Source organism: Antechinus flavipes, chromosome 2 (assembly GCF_016432865.1).
Source record: "Antechinus flavipes isolate AdamAnt ecotype Samford, QLD, Australia chromosome 2, AdamAnt_v2, whole genome shotgun sequence".
Taxonomy (NCBI): Eukaryota; Metazoa; Chordata; class Mammalia; order Dasyuromorphia; family Dasyuridae; genus Antechinus; species Antechinus flavipes.
Window position 1 is genome coordinate 494,371,109 of NC_067399.1, and position 14,038 is coordinate 494,385,146.

Below are 14,038 nucleotides of genomic sequence, written 5' to 3' on the forward strand. Positions count from 1 at the left end.
AATGCTACTAAAAGTCAACTAACCAGTAAGAAATAAGGAAATATCTAAGAAGAACTAATTTCTATGGAAAACATGTAACAACTATATATTCAATAAAATGAATAGTTCAATACTGTTAATTATTTAATTATTCATCATAATAATGTTGTTAATAATAAAATTAAATTATATAATCTTTATCCTTAAGGAGTCTGACAATCTAAGAAGGTAAGATACAAAAATATAACTACAACACAAGACAGAAAAAAATGTAGTCTTACAATAATAGATATTTCTAGTTAAATATTATGAAGATAGAGAAACTAAAGGAAGAAGGTTCAGGAAATACAAGATTTGGCAACAAGGATAAGGCAAATAAGGTTAACTACTATGACAGTTTATATAGTTAAGAGAAGGTAGCTATATCCATGATATTTTGTAAAGAACTTTTCATTCAAGTTGTATGCTATGATATCCTGGAGAGTAGTAAGTTGTTTTGTATTGCACATTACTAAACTTTTATCAGAAATGGCATCAAGGGGCTTTTCAAAGAATAATTCAAGATCGAACACATAGAACTGAGTAAGAGGTCACAAAAGCAGTAAGTAGTCTTTGCTTCAGGATCTTGAAAATAATTAGGGCTCAATCTGGAAGTCGACAAAAGTTGCTTTTATCTAAGCTTAATGTCCTATGCCCAAGACAATATAGTCTTCACTGACACTGCCCCTTTTCTTTCAGGATTTAAAAGGCTTAATAAAAATTTTAGTAAACTCTTTCTATAGCTACTTTATTTCGCTACAAAACAAAGTCAAGAAGGCAAAAGGCTTCAGTATTACTAATCTGTATCAGACATGGACATATAAATTATGACTTCTGACTTCCAAATGTGCTGTTTATGAAGCTTCTATATCAGGATGTATTTTATTCTTTGTAGATCTTCCAGCTTCTAAAGATAGGTGGAACAGCAACAAGGTGTAGTATAAGAATGTATCTCAGACTTAGTCAGAAAGACCTACTTCTAAGCACTTCTTAGTAGTGGGCAAGTAGTCATTTAACCTCAATGATTCATCTGTGAAATGAACACAATGCTATTAATAATCTACATTGCAGAGTCGTTATGAGATTGAGATAAAATGGTTTCAAGAAAGTAGGTAACTGTAGGTAAGAAAATTCCCTTTATAGAGATAAACTATTCTAGTGAATTAGTTGCCTGGGAACCAGAAAAGTTAAGTGACTTGCCTAAGATCACATAGCCAATACTTGGGCCTGAGGCAGGACTTAAACTCAGGTCTTCCAGACTGAAGTACTTCTACTTCCTAATCCAGGCAAATACTTTTTAAAGTCTTCTTTTCACCTTCACCCTTCTCCTTAGCATACAAGCCAAAATCAATAATTTCATCCTAATCAGTTGACATGTCATTTACTATTAATTTTACATTAGTATAGCACTTCATGATTACACAAAGTGTTTCCTTATATCTATGATCTTTAGCCTCATTTTACAGATGTGTAAACTGAGTTTCATAGGAGGTTAGCTAAGTAAATTGCTCTGGAAAAGTCCTCAAAGAAAGAAATTCAAGCTTCTAAACTCATGGGAAAATACTCCAAATTATTAACAGAAAAATTTAAATTAGAGCAACTCTAATTTAGAAGTTGTACCTCACTCTTATCAGATTGAAATGGGCAAAAAATGAAAATAACAAATGTTTTAAGAACTGAAGAAAAACCACACATTAATGTTAGTGAAGTTATAAATTGATATTCTGGAAAGCAATTTAGAACCATGCTTTCCAAATACTGGGCTTATAGAAGAGGAAAAATATTTCTAACAGTTCTTTTTGTGGTGGCAAAGAAGTGAAAATTAAGGAGGCACCTATTAAAAATGGAATGGCTCAATAAATTACGTAATATGAATGTAATAAATGTAAGGGAATATACCATAAGTGAAAAAAGATACCTGAGAAGATGTGTGTGGACTAAGAGGTAAAGCATAAGTGAACAGAAAAATTATTATAAAATTAAGCAACTTTAAAAACTTAAGAACTCTAACCAGTGCAATAATTAATCATGATTCCAGAGGACTGATGATGGGAATGCTGTCCATCTCCTCATAAAGAAGTAATGGATCAGTATGAAGAATGAGATGTTTGGGGGGATGATCACTATAAAAATCTACTTTGTGTGACTATGCTTATGTGTAACAAGAGTTTTGTTTTTTTTCCTTTTCTTTGGGTAGGGGAGTTGGGGAAGGGTGATGTGTAATGGTTCATAACTTAAAAAAAAAATTATCAAATATGGGGGGGGAAGGAATTTGCCTTGGCATTTACGTGCTATTCTGAATCTGAATCCAGATATTCAAGGCCCTCTATAATGGGATCACATAATTTCCACATACAATTAATTTTCCTTTACTCTAGGTTCCAGCCCCCCCTATATATATTTTTTTAATCTCAGTTCTTCAACTGTTTCCCTAGTCCTACAGTGGAATTTCTATCTGTTATCCTTTCTTAACACTAATGCCTGCCCTCTATTATTTCCAATTTATTCTATAAATGGCTCATTTGTACTTAGTCCTTTGCATGTTGCCTCCCCAAACAGAATAGGAAGCTTCTTGAGAGCAGGGGCTGTCATTTGCTTTTCTTTGCATCTCCAGCACTTTGCACAGTGCACAAAGCAAATCCTTAATGTGTACTGACTGACACCCCCATTCCGGTCTGCTGAAGTCTTTTTCCTTGAAGGTCCAGGTCAGATGCCACTTCGTCTATGACGCCTTTTCCCTGCTTCCCACTCCCAATATTTTATCTCTTCATATTTATGACTCCCTCTCTAGTCCGCCAGTATATTGGTGCCCAGACCTTGCTCTTCCCCTTGCTCGGGCTCTTCCTCCTCCTCTTCCCAGCAGTTTCTGCCTATGTACGCCTGGGTTGGGCACAGGCGCGCTTGGCTCTGGGATAAATGTTTAATAAACCCTGACTGAGCTCAAAGCACCAGGACCACGCTCATAAGGCCCAGGGCCAACCCTGGAGCCAGTGGGAGTTTTCAGGAGGTACAACTAGGGAACTGGGTCCCCAGCCAGGCGGCTCTCCGCGTTCTCTGGGCACTGAGATGCCTCTTCCTGAACTTCCTCCCCTCCTCCCCAAGGTTCCGGACCTCCTCTGTGCCCCCTCCTCAGTCAGGCAGTGACCCCCGTTGGGACTCGACTGTCGGACGATTCAGTGAAATCGGTTGCAGGAGGACATTCAGAGAAGCCTGCCTCCATCTAGCCCGTGACTCACACACCCTACGAGGCTGGGGTGGGCTTCCCGCCTCTTCAGGAGTCCCCGGTCACAGCATCCCCCTTCCAAATCCTAGTTCCTAACCCTTAATAACACTGTCTGCTCTTTTAAAAAAAGAGGCCTGGAATGCAGGCCTCTCCGCCCAAGAAGCCTCTGTCTCAAGACCCGGCCACACTCACCTACCTGCACACCTCAGCCGAAACCCCCTCAGCAGCGACCACCCTCCTCAACCGCCACCAAGGCCTCACTTTTCCCCACCGAGTTTGCTTTTTCAATGATTTTGACCCTTCAGGGCTTCCACTCCCTCTAATGCACCGTAGAGCCCGCCTTCCCCGAGACAGATTGGCCAATCTTTTTCTCTCTTCCTCCTCGGCTGCCGCTGATTGAGCAATGGGAACCCGGCTCTTCCATACAACAATCCAAAGCCCAGACAATCTGATTGGATTTGTCACACTTTTAGCGTGAGCATTGGCTAACTAAAGTGAGGGAGGGGCAAAAACGGGAGGAGAGTCACCTGATCATGCTACCTGGATACCGATTGGTTAACTCTGGAAAAGGCCAACAGGGAGTGAGGTGGGTGTTTCCTAGGGGACGGGAGGGAGGGCGGACCTGGGCGTTACGGAGCGGGGGAGGGTTCAACGCGGAATGGCAGTGCCGGGGCTGTGCGTCCATCTTTATCGCCAGTCCGGAGCTGTCACAAAGGAGTCGCCGCGCCGCAGACCGTGCCTCCGTCCCACCGGAGACCACGAAAAGTCAGTCACGGGGCCCCAGCCGCCTGGTTTGCGGGAATCTCCAAGGGGAGCCGGAGGGCGGAAGGAGAAACTGGAGGGGCACCCGTCGGGGAGGGGAGCGGCCCGAGCCGGCCCGGGGGAGGGGCCGCTGGGGAAGCTGAAGGAGGGAGACTGGGGGGCGGGGTGGGGCTTGCCGGGGGCGCAGTGGAATGGGCGGAGGGATGAGGTACCCTGGGTGCTAGGGGAGAAGGGTAGGATGTTTGGGGGGTGGGGAGCGCGAAGCTCCTGCAGGTGGGAAGCCGCTGGAGCGGGAAAGGGGGCATCAAGATTGAGAGCTAGAAAGAATCTTAAAGACAGGTAACAGAATGTTAAGTCACTAGGTTTAGTGTCCGAGGACCTGGGTTCGAACTTTATTTTTGTTACTTACTATTTCTATGACCTTGGTCGAGCCCCTTCCCTTCGTTGGGCCTCTGTTTCTTTTTCTGTAAGATGAGGGAGGAGTTGGACTAGGTGAACTCTAAGGTTCTGCTCGTTCTAAATTCTAAGATCCATCTAACCCAGGCTCCGCATTTATTTTGCCACTAGAAAAACTGAGGCCCTGAGAGATCTGAGGGGTATTATCCAAGGCTGCATCAAATTATGAGTGACAGAACTGGGGCTAATTCAGTTCTGCTTCCCTGGCCAGGATTTTTTCAAATAAATTTATAGGACTTACACCTGGAAGTGAAAAGAATAAGAGTACGGTACATTTTATAAAACATTTTTAAGATTTGTAAAACATTTTCTTTACAATAGTTCTTTGAAGGAGGTACTGCAGCTGTTCATCCCTGTGATGATGGAAACGAAGGCCCAATGAAGTGAAGTTATTTTGGCCAGTTGGTCTCTTTATTTGAAATCTGAATTCATTACTCTTCCGAGTAGGCCATGTGTCCCCTCATATCCTTAATCCAAACCCCCCTTACTTACATATGAGGAAATTGAGGTGCAGAAAAGCGCAGTCTTCTGTCTAGGTCACACAGATGTTTCTAATCCATGTTAAAATAGTGGATAAAATCATCTGGCTTTAACTTCATTGGGTGTATAGTGACAAAATCTTGTACTGTGAATCCTTTAGGATCAAAAGTTCATAGTTGCTTGAATATTCAGCATTTTTGATCTACTGTATGCTGGAAAAAAGAAAACACTAGTTTCCTTGCCCTCAATGATATTTAGTGTTGAGGCTGAAGGGGGAAAAAAACAAAACTAAATAGATTGCTTTAAAATGTGTTTCCCACAACTTCATTTTAAATATCCATAGTGATGCTTTATTTTTTGCCAGGAAAATGGAAATATATATATATATATAACAATATACTAAATATTGAGAAAGCTTTTCTAATCCTTTTTCTTTCATACATCTTTAATTGTGTGCAGATAACTTTAATGTTTCCCTTTATAGTTGTAATTTTGCCAAGTGATCTCAATATTTATTGAAAAATAATCATTTAATAATAATAATAAACATCTTTATAACAGCTTATGCCAGGCATTGTGCTAAATGCTTTTACAGTTATTTTAATTTAATCCTCTCAACAACTGGGATATACATATTATTGTTAACTATTTTACAAATAAGGAAACTGAGGCAAACAAGTTAAGTGACTTGCCCAGGGTCACATAGCTATTAAGTGTCCAAGGCAGGTTTTCCTGACTGGTGCTGTATTCACTGCTCCATCTAGATGCTCTGTCTAGTATCAGACACTTGCTAATTTTTGAGAATACCAAGAAAGTCCAAAGACAGTCCCTACTCTCAAGGAGATCACAATGTAACAGGGGACCCAAGGAAAACAACTAAGTACAATCCAGATATACATGGGATAAATTGGAAATAAACAGAAAAGCTCCTCAGAGAAGATAGGACTTTAGCTGGTACTTGAAAGAAGCTAGAAAGCAGAGATAAGGAAGGAAATCATTCCATGATAAGTCCTCATAAGAGGACTGGAAAGGCAGAAGTGGCCAGGTTGTGAAAATTTTAATTGTAATATAGTAATATAGGAGCTACTGGAGTTTATTGCATAATGGATAGTGACAGAGTCAGACATGTGTTTTAGAATCATTAATTTGACAGCTGAATGGATGATTAGATTGGAGGGATAGAGAATTTGGCAGAGAATCAAGCTGGAAGGTTATCCAGATGTGAGGTGATAAGGATGGATACCTGGGTGGTGGCAATGTCAGAGGTGAGGAGGGAAAGTATTATTCTAGAGATATTACAAAGATGAGATCAATAAATCTTAGCAACAGATTAAATATGGGGAATGAGAGTGAGGAGTCAAAAGTGACATCTTGCTTATGAACTTGGATAACTTGGGGGAGGATGATTTCTTCATCAAGGGAAATTTTGAGGAGGAAGATAAAAAGTTCAGTTTAGAGCATGACGACGACTGTGGGACATCTAGGTTCAAGATGTCTAATAGACAATTGGACATTCAAGTCTGAACATTTGGAGAGAGGTTAGGGCTGGATAAATAGATCTGGGAATCATCACTGTGGAGATCATAATTAAAAGCATAGAAGCTGATGAAATCATCCAGTGAAATAATTTAGAAAAGAAAAGAGTACCCCAGAAAGAGTACTGGTGAATGGGTAAGAGTAACTTGACCCAAGAGACTAAGGAGGGGAGTGTAAGGTAGGTGGAGGATCAGGACAAAATAGTATCATGGAACCTAGAGAAAAGAGGGTTATCAAGGAGATGGAGAAGTTTTGATTTAAAAAGTTAGTATTTGAAAAAAGAGCATGGCTTTCAGATTCTCTATTGTTTTTCCTGGTCCCTCTCACTTCTGAATCTCAAAATTTCTACTAATATATGTTGATATTTGGTTGTTTTCTGTTCAATTAAAAATTGTGTTTTCCTGAATCAAATTTTTGTGGCAGCTCACTGTGGAAGATACTGATCTATCATTTTCTGAATGTATAACATTTTCCTATTTTACTGTTACTGGGTATGGTTTTACATTTGTAGAATTATTTTATATTCAAGATCTTTCTTTTTTTTGAAAATCTGGGATTCATTAGCTTTTTCTAAAAAAGTGCCTTTAAGATGTGAGATTAGTTTTGAAGTTGGAGGTGAGGAGAGAGAAAATTCCAGGAAGGAGGCCCAGCTCGTGCCACTTCAGGCAGATGGGAAATGAATGCGTGAGGAATAGGAAGTGAATTAGTGTCTAAGTTAAGGTATATTTGGTAGTAGAATAGTAAAAAGACTAGAAAGATAGACAGGGGCCAGTTTGTGAAGGGCATTTAACACCAAATAGAGCATTCTGTAATTAATGTTGGAGGTGATATTGAACCAGGAGTTTATTGGGGAAGTTAGGGGGCTGACATGGTCAGGTCCACACTTTTGACAGCTGTGTGGACATGGATTTATTTGGGAGATACGAAGCAGGGAGACCAATTAGAAAGCTATTTCAATAGTTGTGAGATGAGAGATGATGAGAACTTTTGCAAGGAGAAGGCTGTGTAAGTACATAGAGAGGGACATATATAAAAGATATTGTGAAGGTAAGAAATGAGGAGATTTGACAACAGATTAGTTATGTGGGAGGAGGGCAAGTGTGGAATAAAGGAAGACATGAGTGCTTTGAGCTGGCATCACTGGGAGGGTCTACATTAATAGGGAAGTTGAAAAGAGGAAGTTTTGGGGGAAAGGATGGAGTCTGTTTTGGATATGTTGAGTTTGAAACATCTAAGAAATATCTAGTTTGAAATGTGTGATGGTGATTTGGGACTGGAGCTTAGCAGAGAAGTTGGGATTGTCATATATATGACTTTTTAATGATAATTGAACTCATGGGAATTAATAAAATCACCAAGTAAGACAATGGAGAGGGTGAAGAGAAGAGGACCCAAGAAAAGGTCTTAGGGGATAACGATGTATAGCAAAAATGACATGGATGAAGATCCAGCAAAGGAGACAAAAAAAAAAAAAAAGTGCCTTTAAAAAACCAACAGCAATGTTAGTCATTTGTTAGTTAGTCCAGAGATTGGTTATTTTAAATTATTTTAAAATTATGATGTATTGTAGAAAATATGTCCTTTTTTATTTTATTTTATTGCTGAAGCTATTGGGGTTAAGTGATTTGCCCAGAGTCACACAGCTAGGAAGTGTTAAAAGTCTGAGGCCAAATTAAAACTCGGGTCCTCCTGACTTCAGGGCTGGTGCTTTATCCACTGCACCATTTATCTGCCTTTATATTTCCGTGTTTTAATGAACATGCTCTTTCCTCCATGTCAACAAATCACACATTCCTTCAGTAGTTAATATTTAAATTACATAAAGAAGTACCATTTTAGCATTCTTCATAGCAGAATATTGGTTACTTTTGAATGGGAAAAGTTAGAAATATTATATATATTGCCAAGAGAACCTAAACTGAAGAGTGTTTTATGTTTAATTGTCAGTGTATGATTACACCTGCCCCAGTTGGAGTTGTATGAGCTATGTAAGTCCCTTAGTGACTACCTACATCTTGCATATGACAAAATTAAATTAGATTATTATAAAGAAGAATATACTTTATCATCTTTAAATTTTGATTATCATGAATTTTTTCTGAATATGCTCTTAACCCTATTTTAAATGGAGCATTTTAAATAGTAATAACACTCAAGATCACATGTTGTGTGTGGGTGTGTGATTTTATGATTTTATGATTCTCCAGGGACATTTTTGAAGAAGAATACAGTAGTGTCACTTGCAGTATTGTGAAATTGAATAGAAATTAAAAGCCAGAATGTACTTGGAATGGAAGGATACCATTACTAGTAATGGCAAATTGCAGGCACATGTTATTTGACAGTTATTTAGCTTCATTTCTTTTAGTTTTCCAGGGCCAACTATAATAATCAGTTAAAATGGTTATTTCTGGTACAAAAATTGGAAATTTGATAAGGAATAGTTAAGTATAAGACTAGAACTTGGGCTCTGAAAGTTAGACCTAAAGGCATGTGCTCAAAATGTATCCTTCTGAAAAGGAATATTTTACTTTTATCACTAAGGAAAAAGAATGTAACAATATGATTATAATCTTCCCAGTTTAACCATTGTCAGTCAACTTTTAGCCTGGATGTATTCCAGATGAATAGACAATTACACTAATGTATTATACTATAACATGTCAATATTATTTTCCATATATTGAAATATATTAAAATTAGAATATATTCATTAAACAAATGTTTGAATTTCTATTATGTTCGAGATACTGTACAAGCACTCACTATTCCCAGGTCTGATTTATTGCACATCATTTTCTAGTGTATTTAATTATCTTCAGACTTCATCTTAAGTGGATCTCATTATATTCAGAATGGGGTCAAATTATTCATGCAGTCCATTCAGTTCATGTGCTGTTCTCATTAACAAGAGAATTTTCCTGTATTTTAGAATTCCTTTTCTTGTGGATTTTTACCCATGGTGTTTTAAGAATAAAAGATTCTAACTCCTTATTATCTTTTTTTAATCATTTTTATTGTTTGCTGTGTGAGGGAAATGACCTCTTCAACATGAAATCATTTTTTTTTTCTGTTAGAAACTTTATGTGTTCAGGTACATCTCCCCAATTTTTGAGGAGACTTCAAAAATTAATTACTTATTAATGATACTGTTCCTCTCTGATTCACTTATTTCAATTAAGTCTGGTGATTCTGTCTTTCTTTCAAAAAGTATTTCCCCTGTGGTCAGAGGTTCAAATCCTACTTCAGACACTACATTTTTATCTTGGGCAAGTTATTTAACCTCCATAAACCTCAGTTTCCTGTCCACAAAATGCTGAATTTAAACTAGAAGTACTGAGGCCCCTTCCACATATATAATCATGGGCAATCAATTTGAATTTGAATGGGGGGTATTTTTATTTTTAAAAAATGTTTTTTCAATTGTTCAAAGTCAAAAATGATTCAGAGTCACTTTTCTCTTCTCTCTCTTGCCAGGATTCTCACTTACCACCTGCATCTCAATACTATCATAACTTTTCAGCTGCTCCTATTGTTGTGGTCATCTAAATACTGTTTCAGTTCAGAAATTCACTAATTCCTTACCCCCAAAGTCAGTCAGTCCAGGAGCATTTATTAATGGTTTACTATGTGCCAATTGCTGAGGATACAGAAAAAGTCAAATATAGTTCCAGCCCAAAATGAATTTACATCCTAGTGTAGTATGCAGAAAACTTAGATGCAGACAAGTTCCACACAGATAAGTAGAAAGCAGTCTGAAGGGGAAAGACTAGTAAAGATGATTTGCAAAAACTAGAATTTGAGCCAAATGTCAAAGGAAGGATAGGAAAGGAAGAGATGGAAGTAAAGAGACAGAGCATTCCCTCCAGGTATGGGGAACAGCCAGTGCAAAGCTTGGAGACTTGGTTGTCATGTTTGAAGAACTATAACTAGACCAGCATTGCTGGCTCAGAGCATGTGTGAAGGCTTGGAAAGTGTAATTGAAAAGGTGGGGAAGGATCAGGTTTTGAAGAGCTTTAATGTCAGGCATTTACCTTTGATCCTGTAGATATTAGGGAGCTTCTAGACCTCGTTGGTGGGAGGGAAGGAAGTGTTACATACTTAATCTTCCACTTTAGAACATCATTTGGCAGCTAAATGGAAAATGGTAAAAGAAAGATGAGTCAGGGAGACCAATTAAATGGCTGTTGCAATAATCCTGGCAGGATGTGATGGGGCCTGAACTAGGATTATGGTTGGGTGAATTGGAGAGAAAGGGAGTTGTGAAATGTTCTGAATGGAGAAATGGACATGATTTGGAAACAAATTGGTTACTTGGGAAAGTGAAAGTAAAGGAGTCAAGGGTGATAGTAAATTTATGAAATCTGTGTGATATGGTGATGCCCATTACAATAATAGAAAAGTTAGAAAGAGGGAGAGCATTTGGGGAAATGATCATGAGTTTTGTTACAAACATGCTAAGTTTTAGATATCTATAGGATATTTATACTGAGATGTCCAAAAGGCAGTTACTGATAACTGTAACTCTGGCTAAAGATGTGTAGAGATGATAATTTGGTCCCTAGTAGCTAATAGGAGGAGAGAAGAGGACCTAGGATGGAACCTTGGGTTGCATCCGTAAATACTGGGCATAACATGAATGAAGAATCAGCAAAGTAAACCCAGAAGGAGTGGTTGGACAGATAAGAAAAGAACCAGGAGAGGGTAGAGAATTAGAAGTCTGCGAGTTAATTACCTAGCTGCCCCTGATATACTCCATTTTTAAAACTAAATCTGTATATGACCCACAGTGATCTTTATATATGGTTTAATGACCTCCATTTCTATTTATTTGACTCCACTAAAATAGTGGAACATACTTGTAGAAAAAATTGTCCTCTAAGTTGTCTCTAAAATGTGGATTGTGTAAATTCTAGGAGGCCATAGAATGATCCCAAGGGCCCTCGTTATATTTTCTTTTCCTCTAAACCACCACCACACCCCTTCCAAGGGTAATACTATCCTTCCATTCACCTAGATTTTACAACCTTAATGTCATCTTTTGACTCTTCCCTTTTCCTAAATCTATTTATCAAATCACTTGCTGAACTTTACTGTTTCTGCTACTACAAGAGCTCTCAAATCTATTTTCTTTACTCACATAATCACAATCCTATTTCAGGTCATGATTACCTCTTGCTTGAACTATTGGAATAGTTTCTTAATTGGTCTCCCCTCAACAAGCCATCCTCCAGACTCTGGCAGTTGCCAGAGTGTTTTTCCTAAAACATAGGTCTGACTGTCACTTCCTTGGATCCATTAAACTTTGGTTGTTCTTGCTTTATTCTGGGATCAAATTTTATCCTTAGCTCAGGCTTTTTAAATTTTTATTTTTATATAAGTTTTAAAAGGTACATCATTAGTATAGTATCTATATCATTTATATGCACATAAGTAGTCATATACATGTTGGTACACACGCTCAAAAATTCTTTACTGATGAGGTGTGCAATCCAAAAAAAAAATGATTATCATCCTTATCTCAAAGCAAAAAGAGCCAAGAACTTGATTAAAAGGCCTAATCAGTTGAACACTTCTTAACAGTGACAATATATTAATCAGCACCATTGGACTATTGTTTTGGGCTTGTATACTGAAAAAAAAAAGTCAAATTATAATAAAATGTTTCACATTTGTTCTTCCTTTCTTTTCCCAGATACTCAGGTTTTTTAGTTAAAATGTGTCCAAAAAATGTGGTTGTGCTTCAAGAATACTTTTGACTTGAAGTTTTTTTTTTCCTTCTCAATTTTATTTATTAAATAAAATTTAATAAACTTCTTACAATTTTATTTATTAAAAACTATGATAATATATCATATAATGTCAGGAGGTTTCAAGTTGACTAGTGCAAATTTAGTGTTAGTGTAAGTTCTACATTTTGTTTATATGGAAGCTGAGACCCAGATACATTTAATGATATCTCAAAATCATAACAAATAATAATAATGAAGTAGAATTTTGAATCTAGGTTCTCTAACTCAAAACTAATGCCCTTCCACTTCATATTACTTAATTAGAAATTTATTTTCTTAATTGTGACAATTTGCAATATGTTATAAAAATTATTGCTTTTTGTACTATTTTACTTTCTATTGACTTATATGCACATTACAGTATCTGGTAATGAATGGAAACTGAAAGGAAAAGTGTCTATTGTCTGAAGTCTGTTCTTTCCTTCTTGTAGTTATTCATTTAGCAGTTCCTTGGCATTATGGTATCAAATTATTATTTTCGGGGAAAAGAAACTTATGCTGTCACCAGACAGTATTATTATCAGTTATCAGGAAATATTTGAGACAGTGAATCATTGATTCCTGGATCATTTGTTTGAAAGAGCTAGACTATTACTTTTCTTGGCTAAGTGTTTCAGTGATGATCTGTTTATGATGGAGAGGTCGATGGTTTGTACTGACAGCAAAATAAAGAGACCTCACTACTTTAGGATCTGCTTATATTTTAGGCCAGGCTTAAAATTCCCCCTCCTTTCCTGAAAACAAGCTTCCATATTTTTTCCAGCAAATCCAATGCCCCAGTATAAAAAGAAAGGTCTAATATTTCCTTTTCTTTAAAAATTAAAAGTACTTCTGTAGTTTGAGGAAATAGAAATTTTAAAATCTTTTACTCTAATTGTGCTTTTGACCTTATCATTCTCCTACGTAATAAACTTCAGTGGTTCCATATCACCTCCAGGATTAAGTATAATCCTGTTTGCATTCAAAGTCTTTTATAACCTGGCTTCTTACCTCTACTTTTCCAGTCTTCCCATATTTTATATCCCCTCACACATGCATTTGTACTCTAGGATCTAGTACACAGTCTCCTTGTGTCAAAGTGTCTGAATAAGATACTTCATCTTTTACACAGGGAATGTCCTCCCTCTTCATCTCCACCTTCTGACTTCCCTCAAGTCTCAAATAAAATTCCACCTTTTACAGAAAGCCTTTCCCAGGCTCTTAATATGAGTTCCTTTTCTCTGTTAATTATTTCTCTCTTATGATGAATGCAGTTTGTGCATAATTATTCCTGTACTGTTTCCCCCATTTGAGTATGAGCTCCTCAAAGTTGAAGTCTTTTTTACCTTTCTTTGTATCCTAGTACTGTGCTGGCACATAGACTATTTATCAACAGTTGTTTTCCATAGTTTTGTAATGCTAAAATAAATAAAAATAACACTGAAATGCAATTGAAATTTGATTAATTATGATGACCAATCTTGCTCCAGAGAACTCATGATTAAATATAGCATCCTCTTATTTGAGTATCTCTATGTTACTAGGGAAGGTTGAATTGAATAGGGAGGGAGGTGAATATTTTAAGGGAAAAATGACACTTTAATGTGGACACTTTAATGTGGTAACTAGGGGACAAAGTGGATGATGTTGGCCCTGAAGTCAAGAATATCTGTGTTCAAATTCTATTGAAGACACTAATTAACCGCAATGAGCAAGTTACTTAACTTCTGTCTTACTGCTTCCTCACGTCCAAAATAGAGGTAATGATAGCATACACTGCCCAGGGTTGTGA

At 37.4% G+C, this 14,038-nt stretch overlaps 2 protein-coding genes across 4 annotated transcripts in view; one reads left to right on the forward strand and one right to left on the reverse strand.

The window, feature by feature from the left end:
- PSME3IP1 (proteasome activator subunit 3 interacting protein 1) overlaps positions 1-3,549 on the reverse strand; it is a 38,154-nt gene extending 34,605 nt beyond the window's left edge. The window contains exon 1 of the mRNA XM_051979898.1: positions 3,438-3,549. The gene's annotated coding sequence lies outside the window, so the exon portion shown is untranslated. The remainder of the gene's footprint in view (positions 1-3,437) is intronic.
- A 184-nt stretch (positions 3,550-3,733) lies between these two features.
- Positions 3,734-14,038, forward strand: part of RSPRY1 (ring finger and SPRY domain containing 1) — a 61,061-nt gene continuing 50,756 nt past the window's right edge. For all 3 annotated transcript variants that reach the window (XM_051979895.1, XM_051979896.1, XM_051979897.1), the window contains exon 1: positions 3,734-4,006. The gene's annotated coding sequence lies outside the window, so the exon portion shown is untranslated. The remainder of the gene's footprint in view (positions 4,007-14,038) is intronic.